The 20,901-nt window shown below is 42.4% G+C and overlaps 1 long non-coding RNA gene across 1 annotated transcript; it reads right to left on the bottom strand.

Moving 5' to 3' along the window:
• Positions 1-3,550: 3,550 nt before the first annotated feature.
• On the bottom strand, positions 3,551-6,054 carry LOC118420570. Its single transcript, XR_004831750.1, has 2 exons — positions 5,737-6,054; positions 3,551-5,509 (listed from the first exon to the last, which is right to left on the bottom strand). It is a non-coding gene; the product is annotated as an uncharacterized LOC118420570 (long non-coding RNA).
• Between the last annotated feature and the right edge of the window lie 14,847 nt (positions 6,055-20,901).

Below are 20,901 nucleotides of genomic sequence, written 5' to 3'. Positions count from 1 at the left end.
TTGTGGCAACTTCGGGTCGGTAGACCACTTCAAACCTACTACTCATAACTGACTTTTGCATTAGAACCTCAGTCCAAAATCTATATTTTCATAAAAATTACCCAAACTTTGCGAGAATAGACTCTTCCATTGACATTCACATGTGAAATGGAGCTATAGAGCTAGACTTGAACTTAACTTCAGGGGAAAGCTACTTTAGAAACGAAAATTGATATAAAATGGATTTTTTTTTCTAAATCAGGTTCGTAAGGCCTGATGTTACCATCATGAAGATGAAGAGCGGCACATAGCAATAGCTAGCAGCATCTCTTCTCCCTAAGTCAGAAACGTCAAGCTTAGGCAAGCTTGATTTCACTGACTCAATAGGTGAATTGCTTAGAATCGTCCATTTCAACTGTGTATATTTGTTGTTGGTGAACTTAGTACGCATTGGGAATTCCTGTATCTGTTAGTTTTGCATTTTATAGATTTAGCTTCTGAGAGTTCCTTGTATTTCTACCATGGAATTACCAAAACAAGGAGGTTAAACTCTACCGAACTAATTACCAAGCTTGGCGAGGTTGGTGTCAGGGTCACGTGCTCTCACCATGTGACCCCAGACAGTCCGGACGTGATCGTAACACTTGCTATACTCTCTTTGGTCTTTCAATGCACTGCAGAGTTGAAACTGTAACGTAACTGTAACTACTGCCTTTCACAAATTCTTCTGATCCCGCTTCAACCTTGTAACCAGTCTAATTGTCAGTCCTAACCTCTGGTCTGACGAATGGAGTATAAAGCTTAAGGAGGTACTGATATGGAGGATTGGAGTTTCATTATACCTTCACAGAAAGAAACGGCTTTTGCTTTATAAAGCATCAATTTGTACTAGCGTTAGCCCCCCATTTCAAGTCAGCCTGTATTGTAGCAATGCTCTCAAGAGACATGCGACTACCAGTAGTTCAGCGTTCTCCTGTTCTAGTGAGAACTAGTAGTAAGGTGGAAGCAACATAAAACAGAAGGCCATTGACATTGTCTGTACATCGACATGTAGTGTAGAGATGATTATCGGACGTCGCAAGACACCTGAATAGCACCGGACACAGTGAGTGATCATTCATCCAGTAGAGGGGGGGGGGTCTCCCCCCCCCTTCGTATTTTCAAAACGGCTCACTGTACGATCACCAAATTTGCAGGGGGTGTTATGCTAGTCGAGTTTTATAATTCCTGAATTTTTTAAATCTTTATGACGTAATATGACGTAATTATGATGTCATTAATTGATTTTTTTTGCTAAAACGGGGAATTCCCATAATACCTAAATATCTCAATAAAAAAGTTACCAATAAAGGCTTTTTATCAATATTAAAGACTTATATAAGACTTCTGTTATCAGAAGCTGACGCAACGACGTCAAAATTACGTCTAATGGCGTCATACAATGACGTCATCTGTAGTTTAGCTATCCGCCATCTGGGATTATCAACCTTAAATGTCTTAAGATACATATTTTTCAACATATAACGCTAAAACCCCAGGAAAATGGATTAAAAACGATCATATGAATGTTTCTGTAAGAAAATATCAAGAAGTGATGAAATCCGAGTGAAAATAAGCTGGTTATACTTTTCATCATGATATTGGTGGCCACCTTGGATTTTGACCAGTTACGTCATCATATTAGCATATTTTATGAATAGTTAATTATGAATGTTCAACTAAGATGTGTTAGACATTAAATATATATGAAAAGAAGTTTTGTTAAGCAAGAAAATCTTAAAATCCCATTGTTTAAACCAAAATTAGTGATTTTCGTAAAAGTTGCCTTTCAGAAACCCGTTGCCATGGCAACACGCAAAATTATAAAATTACTCTATTTTTTCAATTGTTGCCAACCATATTCTTGGAAAAGTCACCAAGTATAGTTGTTCTAGCACATGCATTTCGGGAGCTACAGGACGACAAAGTTGCCGCGGGCACTTGTAGCAACCAACCCCCCCCCCCCCCAGTCTGGATAGGGTTAACCCTGTTCAGTTGGGCTTCCGCCATACCACCTTCAACTTTGTTAACAATTCCAAACACAGCTGTGCCAATATTGCAAACATATCTACTTAATATATTTATGATAAATACTTGTTTTTGTTTATTCAAATGAAAGATTTTCAGACATGCTTTAGATAATAAACGGTAGGTATAGTTTACCTTTCTTCTGGTAGTAATTTCGGTGAGGCCACTTGTCCCACTCAGAACCCGGAGACGCCGCCGTGTCCTTGTCACTACTGCGGAGCCAACACCGTGCACTACTGCCCTCTGGCGATCCCGCGGGGCGATGGTTGAAGGACAGACATGGAGGTCTGACCCCCTCGTAAGAGCCGTAACCTTGGAGACAGCGGCGGGCACACTCGTCTGCGTCTATGCTGTTGTAATCTGCTATGTGGTCAGGCCAATCACCGAAGAAGCGGCCTTTCTCCTTAGTGAAGATATCTTCGTGCGATAAAGTCGAAGAAGCAGAAAATGTTAATAAAGCATTTTAAACTTCACGGGAGGCGATCGTACAATTCAATTACGTGTACAAACGCTTTCAAAATTACTTCCATTTTTATTTCAGGACATTTCAAATGCGGATAACTTTTCCCATGTGTATGGTTTACGTAGTATATTAAAATGTACCTTTAACCCCATCTGATGGCATGTGGAATAGCATGACCCCAACTGCTACTCAGAAACAATCGCCGGCTAAGGAGTAGTTTACGACCCAAAGCATTGACTTTTTAGCCCGACGCCAATGCCGTGCGTCGGCGGTCAAATACAGCTCCGATGCAACGCTTCTCGCGTCGGGGGCCGACACAACTGCGTCGGGCATTGCATCGCGTCTGGCATTGCATCGGGCATGGCATCGCATCGGTCACTGCATCGCATCGGTCACTGCATCGCATCGGTCACTGCATCGCATCGGTCACTGCATCGCATCGGGCGCTGCATCGCGTCGGGCCTTTCACTGTGTCAAGGATTAAGTCATTATCTCGGGGATTAACGGATTAACTCCACATGGGACCTTCACACCTACCTGTCAATATTGGTGTGTATTGACAGCGGTTCTGGCCCCCAGAGTGCATGCGATGTAAAACTGATACGCGACTGCACAACCTGACCTGACGTACGTAAACGGACTTTATATTGTTATTTTACCAAACAATTTTAGAAGAATATGAATGAAAAAATTACGGGAGGGTATCAAAATAGGCTTCTCCTCTAGCCTTTGCCTGTTGTGTATTATTTCTACAAAGTACCTGCTAACAATCACAGGATTACTCAAGCATAGAAATACACATCCAGAAAATAGAGCAAGAGATTCATATCAATGTTAAACTGAAACGCGACTGACCTGACGTTTGTAAACAGACTTTATATTAGTGATTTAACCAAATAATGTTAAAAGAATATGAATATTCCCCTAAATTACGGGTGGGTATGAATATCAGCGCGCTCATGGCTAGCATATCACAAATTTACCTGCTAACAACTAGAGGTTGAAAGATACAGATTCAGGAAATGAGGCAAGAGACTCATATAATCAAAACTACTCTATTTAATAAATTCATTGGAAACATCTTTGTCAGAAAACACGTTACAACAGACGATATCAACCTTGCTATAAAGCTTTTTACATGTGTAACTTAACGAGGAATGTACAAACTTATTAACTGACAAATTTGTTAAACAAAAAAAAATTAATAACAAGTACCTTGACTTTATTTAAAAACCACATTAAACAAATATAGTGAAAAAGAGGTGCTAAAGTTCAACCAGAAACATTAGCTCTTTCAGGGCTCGAAATACCACCTGCATATGCAGCTTAGTGCAAGAAACATTCCAGATGTGCAGGTAATTCTGAATTTCTGATGCCCACCTGCACCTAACCTGCACTGGTCCATGTATTGTGTTTTACTTTGACTTTATTCAAATTGCGACAATAATGATACAATGTGGACACTAGGCAGTAGACTTATATCGTAACCACATACACATACAATAAAAACAAACAAATATCAAGTAAGATAAAATAGTTGATACACTTAAAAACAATTGCAGCTGGAATGTGTGCATGATAAGATAAGAGTTTACAACTAAACAGATGCACGGCTGGAAGTAATCGTTTAGTAGATGTCTTACTCTTGAAGTGCATTGGAAAGTTGCCTATTGATGACAAGGTCACATACACCCTGGAGCCTAGGGGTGGGTACTGATACAGTGTACCGGTACAAAACTGGCTTTTCTTATTGGACCCGTCCGGAAAGAGCGGACCCTAAAAAAATTCGGTGGACCAGGTGTTGGACCTATTGGAAAATGAACAGATCATATGATCAGGTATTCACACCTTTTGGGACTGACCGGTCGAAGAAAATAACGAGCGAAGTACAGTGGAGTACATAGTCATTTCTACCAGGTTTTACAGTCAATCATACAGAGGCAGTTAGCCTTGTAGGATTTTAAGACGCCAGTGGGAGTCGAATACACCGCAAAATAGATTTCTTTACAGACAAATGGACCATTGTTTTGAGTATTCACTGAATCAGGTCCAGGTTCAGGTCCAGACCTGGACCTGATCCTCTGGACCTGAACAGGATCTGAACTTCTGTACTGGTACCCCCCTATTGGAGTAGTAAAGAAACGGTAAGACATTGCTGTATGAGGCATTCAACAGTGGACATTAGTTCTCTGCATTGGGCAGAATACAGGGGGCATTGTAGCAGTTGGTGCTCAACTGTTTCAGAAAAAGATCCAGGGACACATTGTTTGCCCTTACTAGGTTTTTATATCAATGTACTATGATGTCGGTGCATTGCAGATTTTTACCAGCTGCATTGACTGTTGGAATTAATGCAGTGGTTTCTTGACAGATTTTAGTACTACGAGATGCAGGTATATTTGTGCAGATAATGTCTGCGGCTGCCTGCACCAGTGCAAGTTTGGAAAAAAGTATTTCGTGCCCAGTCTTTCATAGATACAATCCATAATACATTCATCTACATAAAGTAGAAACATCATACAAGTACTACTTATATAAAGGGCAGAATTGGTGCTGAAGTATAAGAACATCTTTACTAAATTACACAATTCTCATAAAACCCTTTTCTCGATGATGATTGTTTGCCGACTGCAAAGATGGCCCTGGGACAAGATTAATGGATATCTATGTCACTAAGACATCAGATCAGATACAGTGAATGTGCTACTTCATACATACATTGGCCAAGAAATATAACAAATTGTCTTCCTTATGAGAAAAGCAGAACTGGTCATAATGTTTTTTTCCAGTCTAAATACTTGAAGCTTCATTTAGTGTCATGCTCATAGTGTCACTAAGCACAGTAGGCATCATCTCAATTACTCAATAGTTTAGGTTGTATTGGTACAAGATACATTGTTTATCTGCTGATGGCCTCAAATTGTCATGTTCTCTCCCCTCTCCAGCTGCTGCAGGTGCTCCCATTCAGGTTCAAATCTTCATCTCCATACAAATTGCCTCCTGTTGATGAAAAAGTACAGACATACATTACACCTATTCATACAACCGCACCTGTGTTTTTTATCATACATGCGCACATACACATACAAATAACGTTACATATATAAACACATACACACACATTCACGCCTGAAATTACACATACACAAACATTCACGTAAAGGCATGCACATAGGCACAAGCTCATTATATGCGAGCTTACAACTTTGGACAAGTGATAAGGTTACCTCGGCCTTGTGTGAGGATTGCAGAGCTGCACTGGAGAACTTCCTACGTGTATGTTGGTTTCTGTTGGTTTCTGTTGGTAGTTGCTGGTACATGTAGTCACTTCTCCTGCAGTGGCTGGTTCACCTGCAATGATAGATGAAAGTAAAGGTTAGAAAGCGAAACAAATAACTTTGCAGTGTTGTAAAGACTGGCAGATACACATTATACCTCAAAACTCCTGACAGGACAAACACTGTGCTTTTAACTTCATATGGACTGATGAGACTGAAACGTACACAAGACAACATACTTCCAGACTGGACAAACACTGTGCTTTTAACTTCTTAGGGACTGGTGAGACTAAAACGTACACAAGACAACATTTCTCCTGACTGGACGAACACTGTGCTTTTAACTTCATAGGGACTGGTGAGACTGAAACGTACACAAGACAACATTTCTCCTGACTGGACGAACACTGTGCTTTTAACTTCATATGGACTGGTGAGACTGAAACGTACACAAGACAACATTTCTCCTGACTGGACGAACACTGTGCTTTTAACTTCGTAGGGACTGGTGAGACTGAAACGTACACAAGACAACATTCCTCCAGACTGGACGAACACTGTGCTTTTAAGTTCATAGGGACTGGTGAGACTGAAATTAAACGTACACAAGACAACATTTCTCCTGACTGGACGAACACTGTGCTTTTAGTTCATAGGGACTGGTGAGACTGAAACGTACACAAGACAACATTTCTCCTGACTGGACGAACACTGTGCTTTTAAGTTCATAGGGACTGGTGAGACTGAAACGTACACAAGACAACATTTCTCCTGACTGGACGAACACTGTGCTTTTAACTTCATAGGGACTGGCGAGACTGAAACGTACACAAGACAACATTTCTCCTGACTGGACGAACACTGTGCTTTTAACTTCATAGGGACTGGTGAGACTGAAACGTACACAAGACAACATTTCTCCTGACTGGACGAACACTGTGCTTTTAACTTCGTAGGGACTGGTGAGACTGAAACGTACACAAGACAACATACTTTCTGACTGGACGAACACTGTGCTTTTAACTTCATAGGGACTGGTGAGACTGAAACGTACACAAGACAACATACTTCCTGACTGGACGAACACTGTGCTTTTAACTTCATATGGACTGGTGAGACTTAAACGTACACAAGACAACATTTCTCCTGACTGGACGAACACTGTGCTTTTAACTTCATAGGGACTGGTGAGTCTGAAACGTACACAAGACAACATGCTTTCTGACTGGACAAACACTGTGCTTTGAACTTCATAGGGACTGGTGAGACTGAAACGTACACAAGACAACATTTCTCCTGACTGGACAAACACTGTGCTTTTAACTTCATAGGGACTGGTGAGACTGAAACGTACACAAGACAACATACTTCCAGACTGGACGAACGCTGTGCTTTGAACTTCATAGGGACTGGTGAGACTGAAACGTACACAAGACAATATTTCTCCTGACTGGACGAACACTGTGCTTTTAACTTCATAGGGACTGGTGAGACTGAAACGTACACAAGACAACATCTGCATCTGCATAGGATACCCCCAAATGACCCCGCGAGGGGCAAAAGTAGGGGGGGAGCTGAGGCTCCCGGGTTAGGGCGGGCAGGCCGCCTGCCTGGCACGGAAGTGCTCAACGTTGGGAGCGCTTACAACCGTGCCAGGCAGGGCATTCCACTCGGGAATTGTGCGTGGGAAAAAGAATGTTTGTAGATATCGGTGCGTGCAAATATGTGTTGATATTTGAAGTCGTGACTACCCCGGGTGCGCCCTTGGGCAGGCTTCAGAATATTGCTGGCGTCTATGTTAATATTATTGTTGACTACTTTGTAGAAAAAGGTGAGGCGGGCGTTCCTCCTCCTTTCGGAGAGAGGGCGCCACTGCAGGTCTGAAAGCATTTGTGTCACGCTGCTAGTCTGCCGGTAGTCATTTAGGGTCACTCGGGCTGCCCTGCGCTGGACGGCCTCCACCGCCTGTATCCCTTTGTTGGTGTACGGGTCCCAGACGATGGCACTATATTCCAAGTGAGGCCGTACCAGCGCTTTGTAACAAGTGGCCTTGACCCTAGATGGACAATGGGTCAAGTTGCGCCGAATGACTCCTAGGACCTTACCAGCTTTGCTAGTGGCGTGGTTGATATGGGTGTCCCACCGCAAATCGTCGGACAGTTGTACTCCAAGATAGGGGTGGGACTTAACACCGGTAAGGGCTTCTCCACAGAGGGAGTACTGAGTTATGATGGGGTGCTTTTTACGGGTGATATGGAGGATGTGACATTTAGAGGGGTTGAACGACATGAGCCAACGATTTTGCCATTCTGTTAGCGCATCGAGGTCAGACTGCAGCCCTTGTGCGTCAGAAGGCTTGCTGATAGTTCGATAAATCAAGCAATCGTCAGCAAACAGTCGAACATGTGAGTCTACGGAATCGGGTAGGTCATTAATGTAGAGCAGGAATAGCAGAGGGCCTAACACAGTACCCTGCGGAACTCCAGAGGTGACCTTGACAGCTTTAGATGTTCCACCGTCAAAGACAACCCTCTGGGTTCTCTCCGTAAGGAAGGCCCTAAGCCAAGACTGAAGGAGGCCAGAAATACCATAGTGCTCGAGCTTGCTCAGCAGACGTTCGTGTGGCACAGTATCGAATGCTTTGCTAAAGTCAAGCACCGCGGCATCGACCTGTTTGTTCTGGTCCATGTTCTTGGCCAGGTCTTGGAGGGTAAGCACCAGCTGGCTCTCGCAGGACATACCCTTCCTGAAGCCGTGTTGCGCAGGGGACAGAATGCCATGAGCGTCTAGATGTTTCATCATGTGGCTGTGCACGATGTGTTCGAGCACTTTACCACAGACCGATGTCAGAGACACCGGCCTATAGTTTGATGGCAAGGTTCTGTCCCCCTTTTTGAAGATTGGAGCGATGTTAGCTGTTCTCCAATCTTCAGGAACATCTCCCGTGGATATTGACTGGGAGAATATGACCTGTAACATACTTCCTGACTGGACGAACACTGTGCTTTTAACTTCATAGGGACTGGTGAGACTGAAACGTACACAAGACAACATTTCTCCTGACTGGACGAACACTGTGCTTTTAACTTCGTAGGGACTGGTGAGACTGAAACGTACACAAGACAACATTCCTCCAGACTGGACAAACACATAGCCACACACACACATTCACTACACACACACACACACACACACACACATACACACACACACGCACACCTAATTGTGCTTCTTAACTTGTTTCATTTGTACTTATGCATACACATTTACAATGATGTGATGTCAAACTAATGAGAGAAAACATAAATTTTCACTTCCTGCATGGCTACAATCTCACCGATGTCTGTGGAGAGAAAAGTCAGAATCAATAAATTACTGCATGGCTACAATCTCACCTATGTTTCTGACAGAAAAGTCAGATTCAATAAATTACTGAGTTCTTAACCGGGTGAATGGGTTTGCTAAATAGCTCCAGCACCATCATGCCGCACTCGGAATTGGCAGGAAGGCTGGTCATCCTCCAATGTGCCTGTACAAAGTTGCACAGATACAAATGGTCAATCGTGAGGAGTTTCCACACAGCAGCGTTACAGAGGGCTCTGTGCAAACGGGGTCCTGGTCCGCAGAATGGACCGATTTGAAGGAGATCTACTTTGACTTGGACCCAACACATCTCAAGGCTTCAAGCGCAACTAACAGTCAGGGACCCGTCGAGAAACCAAAGTCACCCCGGGTTTGCTGGGCTTTCAACGAAAATAAATACGACGTCACGTTTTGCAGATTTGAGCACGTCTGCAACTTCTGCTGGAGCAAACTGAGCAAAAAATACAGGCATTCGTAGACGGGATGCGAACGGAAGAAGACAGACTCCAAGCAGTCTAGCGGCGTGCAAGCCACTGGGATCACGGACAAACTCCCGCAAAAGCAAGCGCGCGGATCGGTACCATGTAGCACCATTAGTTCCGTAGGACGCGCAACAAACTATGTTCACGTCATGAGGTTCTGTGCCCATGCACGATTCGGCTGTTAGTTTTCGGGTTTCGCACAAAACTCGCGGTATTGATGTTTGTTTATGTATTTCCTTCAACGGAAGGTGGTGCAACGTTGCACACTCAGGACGGTACGAGTATACATGCTTTTGATTCTCACGTCCATTACAGTGGTGACAAGATGGACTCAACTTCTGCAAAAGAAGCAAGCGCGTTGTCACACAATATGGACGGTATGTCTAAATTCGGTATTGATGGTAGTTTGCCGGCTTTGCATGAAAAACGAGTGTGGATCTATTTCTTTCAATAGAAGGCGGTGCAGCCTTGCACATTCCGAACAGTACAAGTACATGTACCATCAATCCTTGGGACGATGATTCAATGGAAGTAATTACTTCAACAGAAGGCTCCAGTGAGGTTTCTTTTGACTTGTTCCCTTTGACAATTAGCACTCATGTGCACATTTCGGACAGTGGTTTACGAACCTTGACAATCAGCGATCATGTTTCTTACATCCCGGACATTAGTTTCCGAGCTTCCATGGAAGCAGTGATGTTTTGAGTTCCACGACAGCAGCGCACATAACCGGCGGGAAATGACAACTAGCCTTCAGCATGACTTATCGGATTATCAGCGCTGGCATTACAAAGTCATAGAGTCTGGCGTGTACGCCTCCCATGGTGAGCGCATACCTGTCCCGAGCAAAATACATGTTGGCGCCTGGCATGCCCTATTGGAGGGCTGTCACGACAAAGTTCCTTCCGGTCAAGAGTCGCCATCGCAGCTGCTGGGCCAGACCAAGAAGTCAGCTTTTGCAGCAGGCACTTACAGCAACTGCCGAACCCAGTGGAGAGAGTTCCTGTTATTTTGTGATTTGTTTCTGCCTATTCAAATTGAGACAAGCACATCCCGTGTATATCATGTTCACAGCTCTCATGCTTCCAGGTGTGGAAGAGTGTACATTATTCACTCATACGGAGGACATAGGCATACATTGTGCCATTTACATACAAGTTCCTGTGTTTCAGTTTAACTATATGTCAGGGTGATTCTAGCCGCCTCAGACTGTAGCAGCATATGTTTTGCTGTAGTTGATTCTAAGCACGTCGTCATGTTTAGATATAAATGTATAACACTACTAGGGCAGGGCACGCCAATCTGTTAGGTATATGGGTAGTTTGGCCACAACTCTGGTCAGCCTCGGCTCCATGATGTCAAGTTAAGCCAGTGTTACTACTGTTACATTAAGATTAAGAACAAACAACTGCGCTAAAATGACCTAGCGAGCTCCATGACTTCAGACCTTGTGAGTACGCAAGCCACAGGAATCTGTCGTGCCATTATATAGGCATTCCTTGTTAACTTAGGTTCATGGCAATTCTAGTTTCACCGCCTCAGACCATAGCAGCATAATCTTATGTTCGGCTTGTCGGCACAATTGTCAGGTTTTGTATACGTATATATGACCACTAGAGTCGGGCACGCTGACTTGTTACTGGTATATGCATAGATTAGGTCACACTTCTGGTCTTATTTCACTCGTGATTTCAAGCTAAGCCTGTGTTATTATTATTCCTGTTCAGAAAGAATTGATTACATGCCTTAGAAATGCTGTAGCCAGCTCTACGATGTCAGAACTGTGAGTACTCTGCAGCCTGCAATTTTAAATCATGTTACTGCGTTGCTCAGCAATCGCCCAATTGCTTGGCTTTAGCCTGAGTATCATCCTCCGTAGTGACCGCTAGCTCACGACTATCTTGCTAACCATGGTTAGCTTGGCTTATCTCCTTGGCACGATTACAGCCCTCTCCCCCGGCACAGCAAACTCCCTTCGGGCTTGGTCTTGGTGGTTGCTCATATTTCGAAGAATTAAAGTTCTCTTCAAAGCCCACTGCAGGTCTCCTTGCCGTTACTCGGAGTGAGAGTGCAGATAATTGTGTCAGATTTGGGCCTGCGCAAATCTAGTAATTAGCTGCGCCATGACCTCCGCCCTCACATGACTCAGTCTAGCTTCAGTCTAACACGGCTGAGAGGCGTAGATTCTAGGGTTCCATTTTTATTGCCCACCCACCTACCTCGTAGTTACTCATATTTTGAAGAATTAAAGTTCTCTTCCAAGTCCACTCAGGTCTCCTTGTTTGTTACTGTTGTTGTTATTGGGTGGGCCGACTACCCACTCTTTGCAGCCAGGGGCTGAATTGCCAGGAGCTTACAATAGTCGGGGGGGGGGGGGGGTAAATCGCAATTCGTTGCCACTAAGGTGACCTCACTACGACTGTCGCATGTGTCTGGAGCGAGCTGCCATTCGGCGCCACTCAGGTGACCTCAATACGACTGTCGCATGTGCCTGGAGCGAGCTGCCATTCGGCGCCACTCAGGTGACCTCAATACGACTGTCGCATGTGTCTGGAGCGAGCTGCCATTCGGCGCCACTCAGGTGACCTCAATACGACAGTCATTGCTCCAGGTGCTGCCAAGGTACTCGGAGTGAGAGTGTAGATAATTATTACTGCATGGCTACAACCTTTCCTGTGTTTATGAGAGAAAAGAATCAATAAATTACAGCATGGCTACAATCTCACCTATGATTATGAGAGAAAAGTCAGAATCAATAAATTACAGTATGGCTACAATCTCACCTATGATTATGAGACAAAATTCAGAATCAATAAATTACTGCATGGCTACAATCTCAGCTATGTTTTTGACAGAAAAGTCAGAATCAATAAAAGTACTGCATGGCTACAATCTCACCTATGTCTTTGGAGAGAAAAGTCAAAATCAATAAAAGTACTGCATGGCTACAATCTCAGATGTCTTTGTAAAGGAAAGTCAGAATCAATAAAAGTACTGCATGGCTACAATCTCACCTATGTCTTTGGAGAGAAAAGTCAAAATCAATAAAAGTACTGCATGGCTACAATCTCAGATGTCTTTGTACAGGAAAGTCAGAATCAATAAAAGTACTGCATGGCTACAATCTCACCTATGTCTTTGGAGAGGAAAGTCAGATCAGTAACATATGATGCATGGCTGCTCCCTAATCTGTATCTGTGGAGAGAAAAGTAAAAAAGAATAATTCTTCCTGTATGACTTTGATCAAACCTGTGTCTGTTTATTACACACACATGTAGGGGTGGCAGGGCTCGAAATACCACCTGCATATGCAGGTTAGTGCAGGTAGAATTGGAGCTGTGGAGGTATTTCTGGTGTCTACCTGCACCTAACCTGCACTGGTCCATATACTGGGTTTTATACATATTAAATGTCCTATGATGTAGGTGTATATGTATTGTTATTAGCTGTATTGACTGTTACCACCTATAAAGTATTGACAAAATAGCAATGATTACTAAACAATTTTAGGATGATCCATACTTCCTAAATTCTGAGTGGTGCAGGTAAAATTTGTCTGGTGCAGGTAATTTTCAATGTTACCTGCACCAGTGCAGGTATGCAGAAAAAATTATTTCGAGCCCTGGGTGGGTACAATCTGCTTCGCTATTGTTATTTTCTTACACATACAAGCGCCAAAACGTGTGAATGCCTGATCAAATAATCTGTTAATTTTCTATTAGGTCCAACACCCGGTCCATTTATTTTTTCCGGTCCGTTTTTTCTGGACTGGTCCAATAAGAAAAAACGGTTTTGTACCGGTACGCTGTACAGATACCCAGCCCTACACACATGGACACACCAGTCCTGCAGGCAGACATGCAAACACACACACAGAAACACACACACACACACACAAACACAGGAAAGTGAATGTTAAGGGAAACTGCCCTTTTTTTACAGCATGTTCCTTGCTCTTGTGTCAGGGTTGCAGATCCGCTCTATTGGAGAATCACCCATAGCTGTTTCTGTTGGGGGTGAGTCACTTCCCCTGGCCGGCCTGTAGTTGCTGGTACTGCAAATAAATGAAAATGAAGGTAAAGAAATGTAAACATATTAGATTTTGCAGAATATGCACTTCCTAATTCATGTGTTAATGTAATAAACACTGCACTTGTTGGTTGGCCAATCCTTATGTCGATACCTTCAAATGACATAGCCTGGTAAGTTACATGTATACGCCTGGTATCAGTAACACAAACATACATGGAACTAGAATCATAAAAAAGTACCTGCCTACAAGACAAATATAGCTGTCATCTTAAGATGGTACTAGCCCATGCCCGTAGCCAGGGGGGGTTCGGGGGGTTCGGAAGAACCCCCCCACATGCTCAAAGGTCCGCTTTTTCACACTCAAAGGTCCACTTTTTCATGCTCAAAGGTCCCCTTTTTCATGTCCAAGATTTTTTTTCAAAGACATGGCTGATTTTCATTAATCACTGATAGACATTTCATTCAATCCTAGTGAGTCTATTAGCAAAATTTGCCCCAGAAAGTGCAGAAAATGGCTTTTTAGAGGGTCCAGATTCAAAATTTCCCCGGACCACCATTGCAACGCCTCCCGCCTTTGGTATCGGACATGGTGAAAATATGTCGGGGGAGTCGGCCTCAAAGACTTATGCCAAAAGCCTTGTGTATTTTAAGAGAAATTCCATTAAACTTAGCCCGAGAATTTTGGCCGTCAAAATGCAGGAAATGGCGTTTCAGAGGGTTAAGATTTCAATTTTTCCGGGGGAGCATGCCCCCGGACCCCCCTAGGCAGCTCACGCCTTCGGCGTGAGTCTCGCGCCTGCGGCGCTCGATGGTCCCACAAGTACTAAAAAGAACCCCCCCAACCAAAATCCTGGCTACGGGCATGTAGCCTAACTGAATTGAAGTCTTAAAAAGGCTTTCCTTTCCTTCAGTACCTTGACTGGCCGATGTGCTTTTAATGATGGAATCTGACTTTAGAATAAACTCTCACTCACTCACTATCCATCGTTTGATTATACTGCTGCTGGAGTCCCTGACGTATTTGATATCTAAGATTGTATTCTTAAGTTGTACATCGTGGTTGATTAAGACTTCTATGCGGATCCTATATCTGTTGTTTATCAACAAGTGGCCCAGGATCCAATTCTGAATCTGCAGGGTTGTCTACACTGCTCACATATGAACTGACTCTGCTCCCTGGTCACTGCCCCTGCTGCAGCAGTTGCTTTATGTCTGCATTAAGCCTCCTAGTAGTCCTACTCAGACAACTGGTATCTCCAAGACAAAACTCATTAAAATTAACTGCAGCTGGCATCTCAAACATGTATCTGGCTTCAAAAGAATCCTAGCTTTGTAGCTTCCTTTAACACAGACGGAAATGGAACCATGAGGCAGAATCTGACTTCTAACGCAACATAGTTTAGGCCTAGGAAAAAAAAATGTTGTGTTTCCTGTTTCAGTCCTAAAAAAATTTGGGACGGTAGGTAGGGATTATCTTTTTTTTTCTTCTAATATTTTTTAGCTGGCCGAAACTCTAGGGAGACATTTAAATACAGTTGAACAAAGTAAACTAAAATGCATCATTACACTTGTCTTTCAATGTCAAACTTTAATATTGTGCATAATGAATACATTTATCCTTAATTAGATAGGACAAGCAGTGTTTTTACTTCAACAGGAAGCAGACTGAATAAAAATTCTAACTTGAAGCTATGTGACTCCACTGCCCAGCCCCCCAAAAAAGTCTAGGGTCGGCAGGTTTTTCTAGGGTAGGTAGGGGAACAGGAAACACAACATTTTTTTTCCTAGGCCCTATCATGTGACACTATAGAAGTTGTAAACTCTGTTGTTACATTGTTATCTTGTCTTTAGGCCACACCAATTTAATTTCTTGGTTCACAGATTTTTCATAAAAAATATGGAGCGAGAGGGCGAAATAAAAATAAAGATAAAAATGGTTTGGGTAAAGGTAACGGCTAATCCAAAACATAAAGAAAAAAAGTTTTCAGCTTGATAAAAGTACAAAAACACTATTTTTGTACAGTAACAGCACCTGTACCCACACTTTACGGAGCTTATAATATAAAGGCCAATTTGCTACACCAGAAAGTTGGTGAATGGTTTCATTAATGGTGAAAATTTGCTAAGTAGAAATTTTTATTTTTATTTTTTTTCCCAAAAAATAGGAGCGAGCGAATCCGTGAACCAAGAAATTAAATTTGTGTGGCCTTATTGCCATGAGAAATGCGACAGTTTCTTGCCTCATGAACTTGATGAAGGCTATGGACGGAAGCCATAGTGAGTTGTACAGTTTCTTTCCCTCCACCTTCAACGGCTAACAATTATTAACTGGAATTGTAAACAGTACTTGCCTTCAAGACAAATGTACTCGCTGCCTTACTGAATTTGAGTTTAAAATTTTTTTTTAAATATAGCTCACTTTCCTTGCCTTCAATACAAAGAAATCAATGAAACATTAACTGACATCCTAAAATGGAATCTAACTTTAAAACAAACATATCTGACATCTAAGTTGGTATTCCTTGGTTGTCCATCGTGGTTGAATAAGAATTCTATGTACATCCTATATGATATCTGTAATTTACTAACAAGTGGCCCAGGAGTACAATTCTGAATCTGCAGTGCAGGAATAAATTCTTTTATTCGGATAAGACTGAGGGCGGACTATAATCAGATTGCCGAAGAGCAGTGTGAATGCAATTTTGGTTTGAAAAGAAAATTTTTTATTCGGACAATAAAAGTTTTATCCGGGGTCTCAATCAATGACAATAGGGTCATAGGAAAATGTGCCTTTAGTTGCAGTTCAGTGGCTTTACATTTATGCAATGCAAATGTCAACTAATGTTATACAAAAATGAACCTGTTATCTCCTTGTCTTCCTCATTGTTGCTACTGGTAGACAAGACAAGACTAGGCTACCCATTTATAGCTATCTGCTTAAATCAAAGTTTATGGTTATGGGGAAAATTCACCACTCAACAAGGCTTACCCAAGGCTAGTAACAACATTCTCCCTAGACAGGGCTCGAAATTCATTTTTGGGATGAGGTGCACTGGTGCACCCAGCTTAAAAAATTCGGTGCACCAAAAAAATTTTGGGTGCACCACTTAAATCTAAGTAATAACCTAATAATAAATCTTAGTTACAAGCTATCAAATTCTTAAACAACAGACATAACTTTCTAACACTTAGATGTCAAGAATATGATGTACATGTATACTTTGATATCTTTACATACATAAACCTAAGAAAATATTTGGGTGCACCCTGTGCACCCAGAGAAAATAATTGGGTGCATAGCTCCAATTTTGGGTGCACCTGCGTGCACATGCACCCAGTATTTCGAGCCCTGCTAGATAATGGTAGGCTTGTATTCTCACTCCTTGGTAAAGGAGTGCATATAGTACTGTAACAACGGGAGAACCATATATATAAGCAGTATAAAGGACTGTTCACAGTGGTTTTAAGTTCGCGGTAGCACCACGCACTGTACTGTTACAGTAGTAAATTATCTTACTGCCATGGAAAAATGTTCGTGGGGGTTTTAACTTCGCTGTGAAGTGGCCACTGCAAAAACCGTGAACATAAAGTCATCGTGAACATTTTTGCATGATTTACAGTAGATAATGCTTGGACAAGTTTGATGGAAAAGTACTACATTACATATCAAGAGGAGGAAAGCAAATGCCCACGTTTAGCAATAAGCTCTTGGTTGGCTACACTCCTTCTCCAGCTTTGTGATATATATTTTATGCCATGGAAGGATCTGTTTGGAGACTTAGATAGGATTTGGATAGCCTATGATCCCACAGGTATTCTCCAAGCAGATTTGCCAATGGTATGACAATTTATCCTTGGGTGAAATGGCCATTGGATCATTTTCATGACATTTCATATCACAAATTATCCTTAAAAGTTTAATTATATAATTTAATAGACACCTTACAAAGACCAACAAGGGGATTAACAGCATCAAGTTACAAATGTACATCAAAATGTTGAGAAATATTCAAATATGAATGGTGCGTTCCAAAAATTGGGGGTAGGGCGTAACTAAATTTCTTTATACATGAACATATTATTATCATTACCCAAAAGTGCTTGAATTTGAAACATCTCAGTTATATCATAGTAGAAGACCATGGTTGTGGTGTTATTTGGTATTAAACATCAGCATTTTCTTAGCACTCACTATTTTTATTAGCAGACCCCAACCTGATCTCAAAAATATCTATTGTGTGTGTTGAGATCGGGCTGCGGGGTCCAGGCTAACATTTTCTGTATCCCTCAGCTTTTCCATGTAATGGATCAAGGAGGAGGATGGACCAAGGAGTGATGTAAACAAAGACCAGGTCTCGGAGTCATTTATGATGCAAAAAAATCGAATGGTACTATCCGTTTGGCAAGCTGAATGCGTCATGGGGAAGTTGGTTGCGTATGTTGATCTCAGTATAAAGTAGAGTATGTTGGGTATTTCCACTGCGTTTTTAATCGTTAAGTTTTTTGTGTTTTTTTTATCGGGCCCCATCCTGATCAACTGGATGACAATCCTGAAATCGGACGGGGTGTGTGTCAGGAGATCCAGAGGAAACATCGGATAGCATATCGGAACCAGAATGTTTTCAGAGGCATTTACAAGGCCACGAAGGAATGCAGTTTCAGGAAGATATTGGTTAGGTTCCGATCTGGCCAATTAGCTGTCAGATTTTCGGGCAAAACGAATAACAACGTTTGACTTTTTGCATCATGAACGGGCCCAGGCAGGGATTTCTAGCAGGGATTGGACTTCAACAGGAGAATGCTATGTAATCCCATGAGGGAATTTCAGTCTCTAGTGTGAACTCTTATCTTGTATGCCTGTTTACGACCTATGCAAATCAGGTTAAACAATGTGCTGATTGAAAGGCACGCAACACCACCCTCATTTGCACCTCACTCTCGCATAACTGCTGCAAAATGCCTATTAGTAAAATCTATCTCCTCTTGATAAAACCTCCTTGATGATACATATATCAAGTATTGTATGTTTGTTACAGACCTGGAGCAAAGAGAAGTCAAACGGCAATTGACATTAGGACTCAAGGGGGGGGGGGGGGTTGATAAAATTAAAACCTCCTTGAAAGCACTGAAAGGTATCACAACAAACTAATAAATTAACTGAACCAGCTGTCTACATCCCTACACATCCTTTATGAAGTTTATCTATATAGTATACATGTAGGTGCAGAATCCGTTGCTCAGACATTGCTCTGTCAACAACACATCAAATTTACCCTGGGAGCCAGACAGGACCGGGTAGCTAGGGAGGTTTGTTAGCAAGTTTTGTTCGGGGAGCCAAGGCAGTCAGCCCGACAATCTCACATTAGCACTCCGGGGGAGTTTAAGCCCGAAGGAGTAGGTCCTAGCTGCCCGATCCCGGATGGCCTCCAGGGTACATCAAATTGCAAGAAAAGCTTCAACATCCTAAAAAGTTTGCAACATTTGATCTAAATAATAGATATTTAAGTAGATAATAGGTAGAGGCTGCTTTTTCTTCTGGAAAAACCACCTGGGTATAGCCTGGACTGGATGCCAGACTGTTTCCATGGCCTACACAGCCCAACTCCTCAGCCCTATGGCCGCATGCCCCCAAGGAAATTCTACTGCAGGGCATTCATGAGTAAGAGTACCGGTGCACAACAGATATTATTGAGATCGGGCCGGAGTCTGGTATCCAGGCTTACCTGGGTAGTGGTTACTCATATGAACGATAATCTAAAGGCACACATCACATTTTTGATTGTTCATATCTTAATATATGACGTTACATGATTAAAAAAAAATTGGTGGTGCACCAATGATCAACAATAGAAAAAAAAACTTGGGGCCTGGAGGACTGTTTTTAAAAAGTGTCTATTCTTCTCAATTGTGGCTCATAGGATGTATTCTGAAGTGTCTTTTACATACCGGTATTTGATCAGGAACATGTTTCTTCCACTCCAGTATCTGCTTGGAGACATGGCACAGGCCGGCAGTTATGGCTGCATACTGCATACCGTCTTCAGTCGAGGGAGGAGTCGCCTCCTGGCTATAATTTTCTGATCTATGCAGGAATACAAAGACGTTCAAACAACTGATTTCAAATGCCAGTTAATATCAAATCGCGTAAAAGTTTGGAATAAGTTTCAAAGCTATTTCATATATTTGAATATCAAAACGAGTAACGGACATTTTCATGCTCATTTGCATCCCGATTTACAACTTCGACATGTTGTTGACACCATCTGTTTTCAAAAATGATCCGTGAATGAGCAGATGTTTCTAATTCTTCTACATTCAGATTGAGAAGAACTCATTCAAATGATAAATCTACAACGTTGATTAAAACCGACTCCAAATTTTCTATGTAATTTAAACTTCTCCTGCAAGTTGAAACTTCCCCTAGTCTTTTTGCGATACAAATTATATCATGCATGCACTATAATTTTCCAAAAACTTTAATTTCATAATCGGTCCTGTTGTGAACTTCGGAGAGGAATGTTAGTCACTTACCGTGTGGTAGCGTTCCAGTACACCATGCAGAGGGAGCAGTGAAAGTCTCTGTCGGCCCGCGCCATGCTGCCAGCTGATCACTTGGCGCCATATAAATTTGGCAGGATCGATCTGACAAGTCCGGGCAGCGCTCGGGCAAGCTCAAGCGCGCTCTGGTCGCTGTCACTTTTCGGGTGGCTAAAATCAACTGTGACTGGTTTCTCCTAACCGCGGCATAACATAGCGCAGCGAGTCAACTTGAGCGGAGTTTGCATCCTTGCAAAACTAGAAATAGCGCGACATTATCGGAACCGCATGCCATGACAGACGCGTACAAGTTCTTTCACACCTTCGCGGGCGCTTACGGATCATTAACATAAAGGTCACAGGTCATTCTCGTTCCCAGGGCAATCCAAAGTAGTCGAGGCAACAACTTGTCATGTGTCCTTGAGGCCATGTGGATTTATTTGATTGTATGATTATCATCAATATGAATGACATCCTCTGGAACCCCAAAACTGACGCGAGTGTGCTGATAAAAAAAAAGTTTGCCCTTCTAAACGACGTAACATTAACCAAGGAGGAGGATCTTTGAATAATCTCCAAGCTTCTCAAGGACGTTAACCAGGGGTGCCTAAGCATTTGCACGATCCCTATGAAATTCGTACGACTATTATGTGATACACACGAATCACTATGCGAAAACGCATGAATATTATGAAATTCG

Source organism: Branchiostoma floridae, chromosome 8 (genome assembly GCF_000003815.2).
Source record: "Branchiostoma floridae strain S238N-H82 chromosome 8, Bfl_VNyyK, whole genome shotgun sequence".
NCBI lineage: Eukaryota > Metazoa > Chordata > Leptocardii > Amphioxiformes > Branchiostomatidae > Branchiostoma > Branchiostoma floridae.
Note: the sequence above shows the minus strand (reverse complement) of the source record. Positions and strands in the feature narration are given on the sequence as shown.